Genomic DNA, 16,551 nt, shown 5'->3' with positions numbered 1-16,551 from the left:
AATCTCAATCCCATTTAATTTATTAAACCCTTCCTTTTCTACTTTCAGTTTTTTTTCATTTTCAGATCATATTTTTGTTCCCTTAACATTCTGTCTTCCATCTCCACTAAAGGACCTGCAGGTCTCTAGCTACCCTTTCTCAAAAACTTCCTTGCAATTTAAACAGCATGTTCGGTAAGGATAAATCAACACGATTTGAATGTGTTTCATTCTACCATTCTGGGTGGGCAGGCACTTAGTGCCAATAGCAACAGAACCAAACTAAAGCCTTCTACAGGGGAGCCCTGTCATCCCATGCCAAAGTAAAAACTCTCACTCTATAAAACTTCACACCATTATTAAGCATTTTCTATTTATAAAATGCTTTACAGTCATATTGTATTCATTTTTTTTTTACTAGTTATAACTTTGCATCAGAATTGTGTGGATTTTTTTAATTAAGTGCTTGCAGTGTGAGAAACATGTGGACTGACAGTCATAGGGAACAAAGTTCTATCCTGCAAGACAGAGAACTGGTTAGGAAACTATATGAGGCCTCCCATATAATCCCATTGATGTGCTCTGGCTAGTCAGAATTATGGCTAGTACTGGGTTATGTCCACTCAGTAAGCTACCCCTTAGAATGTCACCTCCTTCAAAGCAATCCATAGCCATATGAAAAATTGCTCTAAATCATTAATTATTAGAGAAATGCAAATTAAAGCTTCTCTGAGGTACCACCTCACACCTCTCAGATTGGCCAGTATGACCAGGAAGGATAATGATCACTGTTGGAAGGGATGTGGGAAATCTGGGACACTATTACACTGTTGGTGGAGCTGTGAACTCATCCAACTCTTCTGGAGAGCTATTTGGAACTGTGCCCAAAGGGCAACAAAAATGTGCATACCCTCTGACCCAGCAATACCACTACTGGGTCTATACCCTGAGGAGATGAGGAAAAAGGGTAAAAACATCACTTGTACAAAAATATTTATAGCAGCCCTGTTTGTGGTGGCAAAGAACTGGAAATCCAGTAAATGTCCTTCAATTGGAGAATGGCTTAGCAAACTGTGGTATATGTATGTCATGGAACACTATTGTTCTATTAGAAACCAGGAGGGACAGGATTTCAGGGAAACCTGGAGGGATTTGCATGAACTGATGCTGAGTGAGATGAGCAGAACCAAAAAAACACTGTACACCCTAACAGCAACATGGGAGTGATGTTCAACCTTGAAGGACTTGCTCATTCCATCAGTGCAACAATTGGGAACAAGTTTGGGCCGTCTGCAAAGGAGAGTACCATCTGTATCCAGATAAGGAGCTGTGGAGTTTGAACAAAGTACAAGGACTATTCCCTTTAATTTAGAAAAAAAAAACAAATATCTTATTGTCTGATCTTGTTACCTCTGAGAATTCTGTTCTCTTTAAGGATGATTTCTCTCTCATCACACCCAATTTGGATCAAGGTACAACATGGAAACAAAGTAAAGACTGATAGAGTGCTATCTGTGGGGTGGGGGTGGGGGGAGGGAAGCAAGATAGGGGGAAAATTGTAAAACTCAAATAATATCTTTAATTAAAACAAATTTAAAAAAAAGAATGTCATCTCCTTGAGGGCAGGGATTGTTTTACTCTTGATATCCCCACCATTTAGCACAATGACTGACATTTGGTAAAAACTTATTAAATGGGGTAGCTAGGTGGCGTAGTGGATAATGCACTGGCCTTGGAGTTAGGAGTACCTGGGGTCAAATCCTGTCTCAGACACTTAATAATTACCTAGCTGTGTGGCCTTGGGCAAGCCACTTAACCCCATTTGCCTTGCAAAAAAAAAAACCACCTTATTAAATGCTTAGTGATTGATAGATTGATTGATTTTCTCTGTTGAAACTGATAGATTTCATTGCTAAAAAAAAAGGCCAAAATTAATGTAAAGACTACCTTACAATAACACAAATTACATCTTATAATTAGAATGATCTAGATAAATATGTATATGAAAAAGACTTGACTTATTTCTCTTTAATTTCCTGTCATTTCCAAAGTTGATCACATTCTGAGGTTCATTTAGTTTCTAGATTCATATAGGTGATTCTAGAACTAAACCTTCATAGTTATACTCTGCTTTGTTCTTTAAATTGCCTAATACTTGGGGGCAATGATCAACCTTGATAGACTCGCTCATTCCATCAATGCAACAATCAGGGACAATTTGGGGCTCTCTGCAATGGAGAATGCTATCTGTATCCAGAGAAACAACTGGAGTTTGAACAAAGACCAAGGATTATTACCTTAAATTTAGAAAAAAAAAACACCTGATATCTTATTGTCTGATCCTGCTATCTCTTATACTTTATGTTTCTTACTTAAGGATATGATTTCTCTCTCATCACACTCAATTTGGATCAATGTATATATACCATGGAATTAATGTAGGGACTGACAGATTGCCTTCTGGGGGGGGGGGAAGAAGTGGAAAAATTGTAAAACTCAAAATAAATAAAATCTTTAATTAAAAAACCCCCCAAAATAAATTGCCTAGTACTTGTGACAATAAATCATAGACTTAAAGATGTAAGACACTATAGCCATCATCACAGGCCAACTTACTCACTCTATGATAAAACTGAAGCACAGAATTGGTCTCTAACTAAAGTCAAGTGATAGCAATAAGTTTCAAACTCAATCTTTCAAAATCTGTGCCACATACTCAAATCCTGAGAGGAAATTATGCTGGGTCTATGACAACAGTAACAACTCACATTTGCATAGTGATATAAGATTTATAAAGCATTTTTATCATAATCATTCTATAAGTTAAGTCTAAAGTTATCATGCAATGGGTAAGACCTTCAATAAAAAAATAAAATTTTAGTTATTGTATTGGTTTTATATTTCTTCAGCTACTGCTCAGAACATAAGATTAAATTTTATATGATGCTGCTGAATCTAAAGTAGCCTGAATTTGAGAGTTTTGACTGTTCCACCACAGGTTAGAATAAAACAGTTTATAATGAAGTATAAAAATTTTCCATTATATGAGATATCTATCCAAAATACTGGTATTTTAAAGACATACCAAAGTCCTTTGTTTAAATTCAACTATATTTAAGACTTAATGATAGGCACTCTGCTAACTTGGAGGTGGGGTGAGGTAGGGGAAACAAAGCAGGGAGGAAGGGTGGTACAAAGACATTTTCAGTTTTTTGCATTTTTGTTTCAAAGGAAACTTTACAAGATGTAAAACACCAGCATGTGCAACATTAAATTTTCTAGAACTTTTCAAATTCTTTACATATTATCTATGTTTTATTTTATTTATTTTTTTTAATATTCTCAATTCTATTTTAAATTAGTTTCTCCTGCACTCAGAAGTGTTCCTCCACTACATGTCCTGTCTTTTTGTTCAGTTTTTCTTGGCTCAAATAATCATTAAAATTCCTTCTGGCTCTAAAATCTCAAGATCTTAGAAATGTTAATTTCTAGTACATTGATAAAGCCCTTACTATTGGAAGTAAAAACCTGAAATAAAGTTAATACTTTTGTTCATGTTTTCAAAATAATTACTTAAAAGATATGCTTAATGATTGAATAAATATAATCTATATCAAAATGCTTACTTTTTATAGGAGCCTGCTGGGTGGTACAATGGATAGAGCACCTGCTCTGGAGTCAGGATAGACCTGAGTTCAAATCCGGTCTCAGGAGCTTAATAATTACCTAGCTATTTAACCTTGGGCAAGTCACTTAACCCCATTGCCTTGCAAAAACAAAACAAAAAAAAAAACCAAAAGAAAAACATTGCTTACCATTTTAGGAAGAAGAAAGAGGAGGGAGGGAGAAAAATTTTGAAACTCAAAATCTTGTATAAATGAATGTTAAAAATTGCCTATACATAAAATGGGGGGGTGTGTAAAATACTATTTTAAAAAAATAAAAGATATCCTTAAAATCATTTAAATCATTTAAAACCAACCCTAGACATAATGCATTATTTTCAACATTTTCCACTTGAATACAGTCCAGAGAAAATAATGCTTTCTCTTTGTCCCCTGCTACCTTCCTACTCTTGGCCTTTCTTTCTGTTGAGATTTCCCTATTAATAATAACCTTGCTCATGAATTCTCTCACTTCCAAAGTCTAAGAAACTGATTGAAAAAATACTTCCTTCTTTGACAATTGTCTTTACTCTCATTTAGAAGCACCATTCATAACTAAAAACCAAGATACAAACTAAAGTGCCATCATAGACAGTAGCTAAATAAATGTTTCTGTTGTTTTGTAAATTTTTTTAATATATTGTAGCTAATTAGGCATGGGCTCATATTATACCACAGTCATTCTTTTAATGTTAATTGTAATTAAAACAGCAAAAACTTCTGGAACTTCACTTCCCTTAGTAAAAATGATAGCAAGTTGCATCATGTTCTGGAATTGAGAGAAGTTGGCAGCTCTGCTGCTTCTATGGAAAGAATATTAGTAAAAAAAAAAAAAAAAAGAGAAGATAGGTACATTAACAGATTTAGTCCTCTCACTCTCCATTAATAACTTATTTTTATGAGTCTCCCTAAAATACACATTTTAAAAGTTTCTTTAAAGGAAGACAGGGTACCAATATGTATTTAAGACATTTTTTAGGGCAGCTAGGTGGCGTAGTGGATAAAGCACTACTGGGTCTATACCCTGAAGAGATGAGGAAAAAGGGTAAAAACATTACTTGTACAAAAATATTTATAGCAGCCCTGTTTGTGGTGGCAAAGAATTGGAAATCCAGTAAATGTCCTTCAATTGGGGAATGGCTTAGCAAACTGTGGTATATGTATGTCATGGAACACTATTGTTCTATTAGAAACCAGGAGGGACAGGATTTCAGGGAAACCTGGAGGGATTTGCATGAACTGATGCTGAGTGAGATGAGCAGAACCAGAAAAACACTGTACACCTTACAGCAACATGGGAGTGATGTTCAACCTTGAAGGACTTGCTCATTCCATCAGTGCAACAATTGGGAACAAGTTTGGGCTGTCTGCAAAGGAGAGTGGCATCTGTATCCAGATAAGCTGTGGAGTTTGATCAAAGTACAAGGACTATTCCCTTTAATTTGGGGGAAAAAAACCAGATATCTTATTGTCTGATCTGGTTACCTCTGAGAATCCTGTTCTCTTTAAGGATATGATTTCTCTCTCATCACACCCAATTTGGAGCAAGGTACCACATGGAAACAAAGTAAAGACTGATGGGAGTGCTATCTGTGGGGTGGGGGTGGGGGAGGTAAGCAAGATTGGGAGAAAATTGTAAAACTCAAGTAATATCTTTAATAAAAAAAGAAAAAAGCAATACAAGCTAAATAGTAGGTAATAAATCATGATTTTAGCATATAAATCAGCTATATGACCCAAGATATATTTGGTAAATATATAAGAACATTTCTTTATATGCCATTAATAAAGTAGTGATGTTCTGCCTAATTCCTTTGATTTGGGGTTTTATACAAAATGCTAAGACTACTAAGTTGTGGTTCTCTGAAATCAGAGAACCTGTCTTTGAATACTGACCTGGCCACCTGCTACCTATATGACCTTGGCAAGTCATTTTCTAAGTCAATAAGTAGCTGGCAAGGATCAGTTTCTATTTGAGTTTGATACTACTGGTATAGAATAAATCTACTTTTAAAATCCTATGTTAGCTTCCAATCAACTTACATAACATTCATGTGCACATGTGTATATATATATATATATATATATACACATATGTGTGTGTGTGTTTATGTAGATTGCAATGGGTGTGTATATGCTTAAATTTACTTCTAAGACAAACTTATAAAATACGAGTCCCAGCATTAAGGCATGGAACAAGGGACCTGTAGGTATGATTCAAGTCAGTGGTTTTATGGAAACTGTTCCTTATGGGATCTTAAGTGCAAGCACATCACCTATTCCTGTTGGCCCTCATAGGAGAGAACTTTCAATGTACATGTTAGTATTTCTTCAAATGCCCTAACCTCCCAATGCCTCATCTTACTCATTTCCCAACACCTACTCCTCCACCCCATCATTGCTATGTACAAAAATAGATGAGCAACCCTTGAACACCACAAGTGTTCTTGAACTCTAAACTCCTTTATCTACCATAATCTGTTATCATTGTACCACTTGCTCTGTTTTACAATTCCAAACTCTGTTCTTTGTCTATTCCATGACCTCCAAACCCTCCATCTCTTAGTTCTTTTCCAGGTCATCATCCCTTCATTGTCTTCCTCAACATGACTCTTAGGCAAATCTATTCATTGTATACTGTCCTCTATCCTCCTTTATTCTGGAGAAAATCCTGTCCATCCACACCCTAGCCTTGGATTACTCCCTTCAAATCTATTCAAGTGCTGCTAAATGAAGTTGGAGAAAATCATGAAACCATGCTGACTGGTCCACTATAAGTTTGTTATATAATTTCACTGGGTGAAGCAATCTCTTTACATCTCCTTAATTAACTGATTATCCCATTCACCACAGCAACTTTTCTAAAAAATTTTGTGCTACCTAGAACCTCAAAAGGTTCCCTGCCCACAGCCTCTCAGCTGAGAACTCTCATATTTCACAGAAAAAAAATTGAAGTAGAGATCTCCCTTTTCTCTCTATCCCATCTTCTCCAGCAAAATGTTCCCTCTAATATCCCTACTCTCTCACTAACCTTCAATTCCTCCTCTCCCAAAGTCATTTGATCCATTTATAGTCCCAAGCTAACATCCCATATCTTTTTTTCTGTTATGTTGTTAAATTTCTTGAAAAGGCTGTCTATTAATAGATACCCTCACTTTTCCTTTCAATCTCTTCTTAACTCTTTTTAATATGACTTCTAACATCATTATTCAATTTAAAACTACTCTCTCTAAAGTTACCAATGATCCCTTAGCTGTGTCAAATCTAATGGTTTTTTCTCAATCTTTATCTTTTTCTTTTAACTACTCTGCAGCTTTTACAGCCAATCTATTCTTCTCTTTAAGTTTTCATGGCAATGCTTTCTTAATGGTTCCCCATCTACCTCTCTAAGCCTTCCTATTCTGCTTCTTTCTGGATTTTCATCCATATCATAGCAGTTAATGATGGAAATCCCCTAAGACTGAGTCCTGGGCCCTGTTCTCTTCTCCCTCTATATTATTTACTCGGTGATCTCATCAGTTCCCAAGAATTCAATGATCATGTCAAGACAGTTGACTTATTTTCAGACATTTTTGTCCATTACTAACCTCTCTCAAAACCTCTGCACTTGTAACTTTAATTGGCTGTTAGACATCTGAAACTGGATGTTCCTTAGATATCTTAAACTCAACATGTTAAAAATTGAACTCAGTATCTTTTCCCCAAAACTTCTTCCTAACTTCTTTCCCCCACCCTCCAATCAATTGTTAAATTGTAATGTTTCCACCTTCATAAAATTTTTCATATAGTTTCTCTTTCCTCCTCTGACTTCACTACAAACCCCTACTCAAGCCTGGATTATTATATTACAATTGCTTTCTGGTTGGTCTCAAGTCTTCTCCCACACCAATTCATCCTCCACTATTCGGCTGTCAAGTGACCTTCCGAAAACAGTTCTGACACTTATCACTATCCCTACTCAGCAAACTCCAGTGCCTCCCTATTACTCTGAGGATCAATTATAAAATCTAGTCTTTATAATCCTTTGTTACCTGACTCCCTTCCCCTTCTTCACTGTGGTCTCCTTGGAGTGTTTTCACTGGTTGTCCCTTCTTATCTTCACTTCCTAGCTCTCTGGCTTCTTTTCAGTCTCAGACACAAAGTCACCTTCTATAAGAAGTCTTTTTGAATTTTCCTTAATCTTAGTGCCTTCTCACCCCCAATTTATCCTTTTTCTTTCTTTTTTTTATACCTAGTCATCTCTCTCTCTAATGCTCCTTGAGAACATGGTTGTTTTCTGCCTTTCTTTTTATCCCCTCTGTTTAGCATAGTGCTAGTACACACAGTAGCCACTTAATAAATGCTAGTTGATTTGACTTGCAAATTCAATTTAATAACAGTAAACTATAATAATAAAGACAAGCTAACTTTACAAAAGACAGCAGCTATTGCTGCTGGCAGTTGGCAAAGGTTATCATGTCAGGAAATAATTTCTAAGTCTCTGTGATATAAAGAGAAAAAAAATCAAGCAAAACCAAGAAAGGAAAGTGATAGTTCTAATTTGCAATCAAAACTTTCTCTAGAAAAAACTTATCTCTAGAATTTGCATTGGTCAGTGACTATTACTCTCTCTAGGACTCATTATCAATATTCTACCCTGAATTTTACAAGTAGCCAAAAGCAGTGAAAGCAGATTTTGAGGTTTGACTCAAAGAATTCTATTTAGCACAGGTACAAGTGAACAGAAGGACACAGGGAGCAAGAGAGAGAGAGGAGGACGTGGAAGAAATCACTAGAAAAAGAATTAGCAATATGCATCAGATTTAACATCCACCACAAAAGTGTCAGACTTCATTTAAAGAGAATCTAAAACAGGCCCTACCCACAATACCACAATAGACAGGAGGAAGCAGATCAGATAGAAGCAGAAGAGTCTTTGTGTATGAAGTTTAGTCAGGATACTTTTAAGAAGAGAAGTTGTCAGTTGGAGGATTAGACATTAGCACATTTCTATATATAAAAAAAATCTAACAACATCTAAAGAATCCAAAAAATCTAAACCTGTGATATACAAATATCTGTGAATTAAAGTAGAATGCACTCCAGACCCAGAAATGACCATGAACAGTAACTAGTTCCTTAAACAATTACACAGACCAAAATATGAACAATGCTATAAGAAACAGTAAATAAGATGCTCTCAGGAAAAACCTGGAGCTGATGCAAAGTAAAATATACTGTGCCAACACTGTAAGATGATCAGTTGTGAATGACTTATAGCTGTTCTCAGCAATACAATGATTGAAGGATCTTATGATGAAAAATGCTATCCATCCTTAGGAAAAAAACTGATGATGTCTCAATATAGATTGAAACATTTTTAAATTTTTATTTCTTGAGGATTTTGGAGGGGGGGTCTATATTTTCTTTCACAATATGACTATCATAAAAATGTTTTGCTTGACTACACAAATATAGTCTATATAGAATTGCTTGCCTTCTCAATTGGGGGCAAAGGGAGGAAAGAAGGTATAGAATTTGGAACACAAAGTTTTAAAAATGATTGTTAAAAATTGTTTTTACATGTAACTGGGAAAAATAAAATACTAAAAATAAACCCCATCATTTATTCTTTTGGTAGTGTACATTTTTTTTTATCACTTTTCTAAGATAGTTTTTTAAAATCATCTTAACAGATATCTACATTAGTGTCAAAAAAAGAAGTATTTATTAAATGCCTACTATGTGATGAGCATTGAATTCAAAAAGGGGCAAAAAACATCATGCCTTTAGTCTTAGCAAAGAAATACCTATGATATGAGCTCTACATTTTTCATTTGCCTCTTAGAGCAAAGATATTCAGCAAATATGAATAAAAATGATGATATCCTAGATGCATCATTTTATATTCACTTCCATTCAAAAGTGCTCTAGAACCTTTAAAAGCAATAAATCATGTAATCCTATATTCTTTGTGAGAGATAACATGTACCCCTTAATTGTAGATAGAAAATATGAAGTTGTAAATTCTGAAGTTTGAACTCTTCCTCCATCAGTCATCTCCTTAGAAAATATTTAAATAACCTAAGAGATCATTTAAATAGAAATATCAATCAATTATTAAAAATGTCATTTAACAAGTACAGACTATAATGAATGTACATTTGCAAAAAGGGTTAGATAGGTCAGAAGACATGTATTCTTCATACTGATTCCTCTAATACAAGTTCAAGGACAATGTGATTGGATGAAAAAAAGTATTAGCAATTTGTTCCACCTACTTCACAGAGCAGTGAAGATTAGACAAGAAAATGTATATGAAATCTCATAAAAATATAAGGAGTTATTTTATTATTTTATTCCTTAGCATTTAGCAAAAAATAATCACAAAATTTCATACTATTTTTTCCCCAAACATGTCCTAAATTACTTTTCAAACTGCCATTAAAGTGATCTACAATTTCAAATTATAGAACTAAGTCATCTTAAGCCACAAACTCATGAACACATTCCCTAAAGTTTCCTTTTATTGAGCCTAATTAACAAAACTGAATGCAAATAAACTTTGTCAAATACATAGGAAGATCACATAATTAAAGGATGCATTCTAGGAGTCCAAGAAATAAGGAAAATTTGCATTATATCACAATGGCTGATAAGGGAAGAGAGAAGAATTGGATAATGGAAACTTTGTGGCCCCTTTACCTTCCTTCTCTCCTGTTTCCTAGATAACTGGTAATCTCTACTATTTAAAGTTCTTTAACCTAAGTCGAACATTGTTTTTATTTAAAAAACTGTACCTTTCGTCAAAGACCCAACTGAAACTAAATATCAATCAACAAATATTTATAGCTGCTATAAGCCAGGCACAGGTTACAAAGAGGTAAAAAAGAAACAATCAACTAAAAAAAAAGTTTTAATTACTTTTGCTAGACAATCATATTAGTTCACAAATATAAAAAATTCACACTGATGTAAGAATCCTGACTTTCCCAATAATCATTTACATTTTAAAATAGCAGATGGTAGTCTCTGTGAATCTCCTCTTGATAAATCATGAAGGGGAATATTTGAACTGGCTGAGGCAATTCTTGCTTTCAGACACTCATCTACTACCAAGAACTAAAATACTTCCACTTCTCCACCCCACTCCCATTCTTCCAGAATGACTCCAAACTCCAAATGGATTTCAGAACAAAAACAAAAAAAGTCACTAAAATAGATGCTTAATTGCTTGTGGATTGATTTGGGGAAAATAGCACTGATGAAAGAAGAACCTGATTTCGAAAATCATACAGCTAAATCCTAAAGAAAAAGGTCTCCTGTAAAAGAAACTTCATATTTGGGTTGAAAATGGAGAAATTTCAGGAAAAAGGACCCCCCTTTTCACCTAAAAGCATGGCAGCATCTGAAATAATCTGTAGTAAAATTTTCAACTGAAGTTCAAATACTCTTGTCACCAAATGTTACAATATAGCTTCTATTTATGAAATTTCTTTCGCTAAGGACTTGCCTTAAATTTACATGATATAAATAAAAACTAACTGACATGGGGCGGCTAGGTGGCACTGTGAATAGAACACCAGCCCTTGGAGTCAGGAGTACCTGAGTTCAAATCCGACCTCCACCACTGTGTGTGGTCTTGGACAAGCCACTTAACCCCATTTGCCTTGCAAAAACCTAAAAAAACCCCAAAACTCAATTTGGATCAATGTACAACATGGAAACAATATAAAGAGTGACAAATTGCTTTCTGTGGGGGGGTGGGGTGGGGGAGGGAAGTAAGATTGGCTGAAAAATTGTAAAACTCAAAATAAATAAAATCTTTTATTAAAAAAAAACAAAAAAAAAACCCTTAACTGACATGAAGGTTCGCTGTCCAATAAAAATGGGTGCATTTGGGTGGAAAGAAAAGGATATATCTGCTTTTAATACTAGGTGCTGTTGGCATTTAGGTGGTGCACTGGACAGAGCACTGGTCCTGGAGTCAGGAGGACCTGAGTTCAAATCCAACCTCACAGGCTTAATGAATGCCTAGCTGTGTGACCTTGGGCAAGTCACCCAACCTTTGCCTTGCCAAAAAAAAAATAGTATATGTTAGGAAGAAAAAAAGTCTTACTGGAAAGAAAGTGATGAACAGAAGGCCTTTGACAATAACTGAACCTAAAATGGGTCTAATTAGGATCTGCCTCCTAACATAATAGTGGGTGTAGCTTGCTCTGTTATCAAGTTTATAGCTACAGGCATTTGATAATATAACCCCATATTCAATGTGATTACAGCCCACAGGACTGACTCTAGTGAAGTATTTCAAAGGATTACATATTTACTCATTTCTAGAACATGAATAATATCCGGAAACTCATGTCATAAAGATCATTGTCACTAATTAGAGATCCTTTCTGTTCTTTCTTTCAAAGAAGACAAGTGGGCAATGATTTTACATGATCTCAGAGGTAAAAATAAACAAAATATGCTCTAAATTAAAATATTTCTGTGTTTCAGTTCTGAGGTTCACATATAAAGTACTGAAGTACTTTTATAATTAAAAAATAAATCACTAGTAGCACTTTTGGGGGAGGTGGTGGGGAGGGAAGGAGATTGTTTGCCCCTGAAACTCTCCAAGTTCTGAAGAACTCTCCTTATTGGTTAACTAGTATAATGCAGATCTGTGATGAATCTGGGAATATAAAATATAGAGAAATAAAAGTCCTACTGAATAATATAGGGTGAATAATAGTTTGAATATTTCAACTTTTCATTTTAGTTCTATTATCCAAATATAAAAGTCAACATAGATTTTTCTTTTGAAATAGAATACTTAAGATCTTAAAGTTTAAACTAAAACATGCTTCAATAGTTTTTCATTTTGTAGCTAAAAAAAGTTTTTTAATGCTAAGGGACCACAGATAAAAATTCAGCCTAGTCTCCTGAACTACAGTTAAGAATGGGCTTCTCTTTTCTGGAAATTTGTTTTACTACTTTTTAAACCATACCATAATTTAAAGTTACTATGTTATATAGAACATTAACAGAGATGAAATAGGATGGCAATTCTTGCTTACTATCTAAATAGTACATAAGATAGCAGAGATCATAAGATTTCTCATTTGGAGTTTTATGAGAGTTCTCATTTGGAGTTATATAGCTTTAGATAGATGCAAAAAAAACCCTCTCCTATTCAATCATTCATTAATTACAAAATTGCTAATAAATTAAAATATACATTTCTTTTAGAGGATGATTAGTACAAAATGCAGTACAGTGACTGGACCAATCATGTTGAGGTATTCAGGTCACACAGGACTTAAATGCTGGAAGGTACCTTAGAGTATATTTAATCCAATATCCTCTTTGAGGAATGGAAAGTAACTCAATGAGAGAGAGAGAGAGAGAGAGAGAGAGAGAGAGAGGTTTTGAACCAGGGTGCTCTAAAGGCATATCCAGGAGCACTTTCTCCACTCTACCATATGACCTCTCTATTTCTTTCTTCTAGTCTAACTTAGACTAAAATCCAAAGTTGAGCCAAAAGAGATAGAGAATCACCTCCTTAGTAATGCTTACTGACAAACTGATTAATTACAAAGATTCTCGGTATAAAAGATATATAATCTATCTAAGCCTCATTATGTTCTCCCTGGTTCCACCTTTCATAGAAGAAAAAATTTCATTGGAGATAAAACTTCTACAAATATCTCAAACTACTAGTAAAATTATTTTGTATATCTGTTTTAAACAAATTCATTAACTTTTAAAGGCTTCAAATATCAGTCAAATATTACCAAGTTAAACACACATCACTCTTTTTATATATCTTGCAGTGTTGATGACACATCTATGAAGAAAAAGAACTTTTTAATAAAAAAAAAAACCCGTTTTCACAGGATTTTATTAATTATTTAAACTGATCAGCAACTTCGTATTTTGTTTCTGTAGTAGATTAAATGATCCTTGTACTTCCTACCACAAAACCCAAAGCCAGAACTAGTTCCCTAATTCTGTCAGCATATGGCTTCTCTTCAAAGACTGAAGGCAATGAAAAATCATGTGCTCCAAATCAGGGCGCTGGCCTGCTTTCAGTCAGAGATCTGTGGAGCTCCTGCCTAGGCACACGGTCATGATGGTGAAATACAAACAATTGACCCTACTTCAATGTCTCAATTTCTTAGTTTTGGTTAGGTTTCATGCTAACAGCATTTGGAAATAAAGCAATCGGAGTTAAAGCAAGTTAAACTGAAGAATTTACTGCATTGAACATATGGATATTTCCAAGTCCATTTTCATAGGCTTATCTGTAGACCTTTGTTTAGTACTAGATAAACAGCATATAAAACTGGAATGGTTATTTAATTGGGACAGCTCAAACAGACTTTTACTATTATCCCATCTCACACTGTCGTGAAAGATGAGCTTGTAAAATTACATACTCCTATCTTCAGCCTATACAGAAGTACTCTTGTCAATGGAATGGAAAGTACTATATTTCAGTGCAAATAGGAGCTGATAGAAAGGCTGTGATGGGAGTATGTTGCTAAATCTTTTCAAATGCACTGTACAGGATTTCCTTCCTTGGGCTATAAAGCTGGAGTAATGCCTGGATGATCCTAGATCACAAATACTGTGACAAAATAAACAGTGAAACCATCTCTTTTTTTTTGGGGGGGGAACAAAAGACACCAAAAATAATTCATTACAGATAAAAATGTTAAATCTCTGACTGAACTAGTTATTTAAAAATTGATAAGATCTAAGTCCTTTAAATTCATACTTAAAATGAGTAGAAATTGAAATAGCATGTTCCCATTAATCCTCAACAGAATATTTTCAGTTTTTCAACTCATCAAGCTTTCTGTAGGTACAACATCCCCAAAGAGGGACAAAATGGACATTTGTGTTTCACAGCATAATTTAGATATTTATTTAAAATAACTTCACCAAAAAAAGTAACTTGCAGTGTTGGAGAATAATAAAAGTATCAATCTGTGACCTCTTAAATTATCAAGAAATCTTTAATTCTGGTCAACAGTGGAATTTGGTGTCACATCACTTGATGAGGTCTAGTCAGTAATAAGGCTAGAAAGCCTTTGTTTATAATTAAGTAATAACGATTGAGGTTCGAAGTACAGGGCATTTCCTGGGGATTAATGACTAGCTGGAAGAGTTGATGGCCTAAGGCATTGCCTCGGGCCATTAACCCCAGCCGGCCATTAATCCCCAGGAAATGCCCAAGACCTCAATCGTTATAGCTGTTTTAATAAATACAGGAGGGAAAAAAGTTTAATATCAGCTTTCCATTTAAACTAAAAAATCCACTCCCTATCTATCATGCTTAGGCTTGATACACACAATTCCATAGGAGTTAACTGTTTTAAAGGCTTCCTTTCAAGTTTTTAATTTTGCTTAAAAAGAGAAAGAAAAAAAGGATGTGGAAGAATGTGATTCTAACAAGAATGAAAACTTTGGTTTCGTGTTTAAATGGGCGTTGTAATTTAAAAAAACAAACCAACAAACAACATTGGATTTTCTCTGTATTCACCAGAAGAGTTTGTGGAAATCCACATTCAGGAAGAGAGCCTTAATCTTAACACTGAAACTTTAAGCACTTTAAGTGAAAGTGTAAATTGGTGCACAAATTCATAGATCCAGGAATCAACACAGATTAAATAAGTGGAAAGGAAACTCAGAGGGAGAAAGTACAAATTGAATGCCTAGTGAAACAAAATGCTGCTTCCTAGTCTGACATGTCCCCAAGTAAGATTGAGAAAGTACCACAAAAAGCTGTCTTGTTGGACTGCTGCTGTCCCAAGTAAATAGAACTTTTGATAAATATGCTTAAACTTCATACTTTTATCTGTTGAGTTAACAACCTAAATCGCTATATTTAAATAAATTGCTGTTTTACCAAGAGACCAAAGACTTATTACATCTTTTTTTTTATAAAAAGAGGACAAACTAAAGTACTTGAAAAGATTTTCCCATTCCTAATAATATCACCAATGAACCTTCGACAGTAGAAACACAAAGATATACACAGCCCACAGGTCATGTGTATTTTAGAGAACCTCCATGTTTATATTATCATTCACAGCCCCCTTTCTCATTTGGCCTTGAGGCTTGCTGATTAGCTGGTAAACTGTTTAAAAGGGTCAGTTTGTCCAGAACTGGAATTTCCACTTTGGAAAGAGCACAGAGGTACCTTACATCTGTTCATTAATGGCCTGACTTACAGCTGAGATTCCTATTTTTTTCTGGATAGGTGAGGAAAAATTCTGACATGTTCCCCTAATAGTGGGGAAGGGAGGGAAAAGCAGGAGGGCAGAAATTTTAAATTCCATTATATAATATTTTAAAGGCACACACATTTTAAAGGCCACTTATTCCAATCTCATGAACAGGAGAGTCTAGAAAGTCAATATAATTTTAAAGTATTCAAGGTTTATTTTCTCCCCAAAGACAGGGAGTCTTCCTTCTCTGCCCATCAATGATCTCTTTCTCCCTTGCATTCCTGTAACACTTCACTGTCTACTCTGGTTACTAGTTACTTATCATTGAGTTGAAGAACCCAAGTTTTGGCAGAGGCCTTGGAGGTCATTTAGTCCAACTCCATCCTTTTTCCAGAAGAATAAATGAAGGCCCGGGTATGTTAGCTGATTTGTCTGAATTGACACAGCAAATTAATGACAGGTTCAGGGCCGGCCCCCAGGTCTCTCAATTGCCAGTTAAGTACAGCTTCCGCGGTTTTGTTTGGTGATCACCTATGCACAAGGTAAGCTTGTACACACGTGGGTGTTTATGTATTGTTTCTCCAAATTCTCTTTACATTCTTGCTAAGTGCCTGGCACAAAACTCTACACATCGTAGGCGCACCTATTTGTTAATTACTTTGTTACTGTAGAGCTCAACTCTTTACTTAAACGATAACTTAAAC

The 16,551-nt window shown here is 34.9% G+C and overlaps 1 protein-coding gene across 2 annotated transcripts in view; it reads right to left on the bottom strand.

Moving 5' to 3' along the window:
• KCTD1 (potassium channel tetramerization domain containing 1) overlaps nt 1–16,551 on the bottom strand; it is a 126,641-nt gene that overhangs the window by 106,854 nt on the left and 3,236 nt on the right. The window lies entirely within an intron of this gene.

Source organism: Macrotis lagotis, chromosome X (assembly GCF_037893015.1).
Source record: "Macrotis lagotis isolate mMagLag1 chromosome X, bilby.v1.9.chrom.fasta, whole genome shotgun sequence".
Lineage (NCBI taxonomy): Eukaryota > Metazoa > Chordata > Mammalia > Peramelemorphia > Peramelidae > Macrotis > Macrotis lagotis.
The sequence above is the reverse complement of the archived record's forward strand: the minus strand, read 5'-3'. Positions and strand labels throughout refer to the sequence as shown.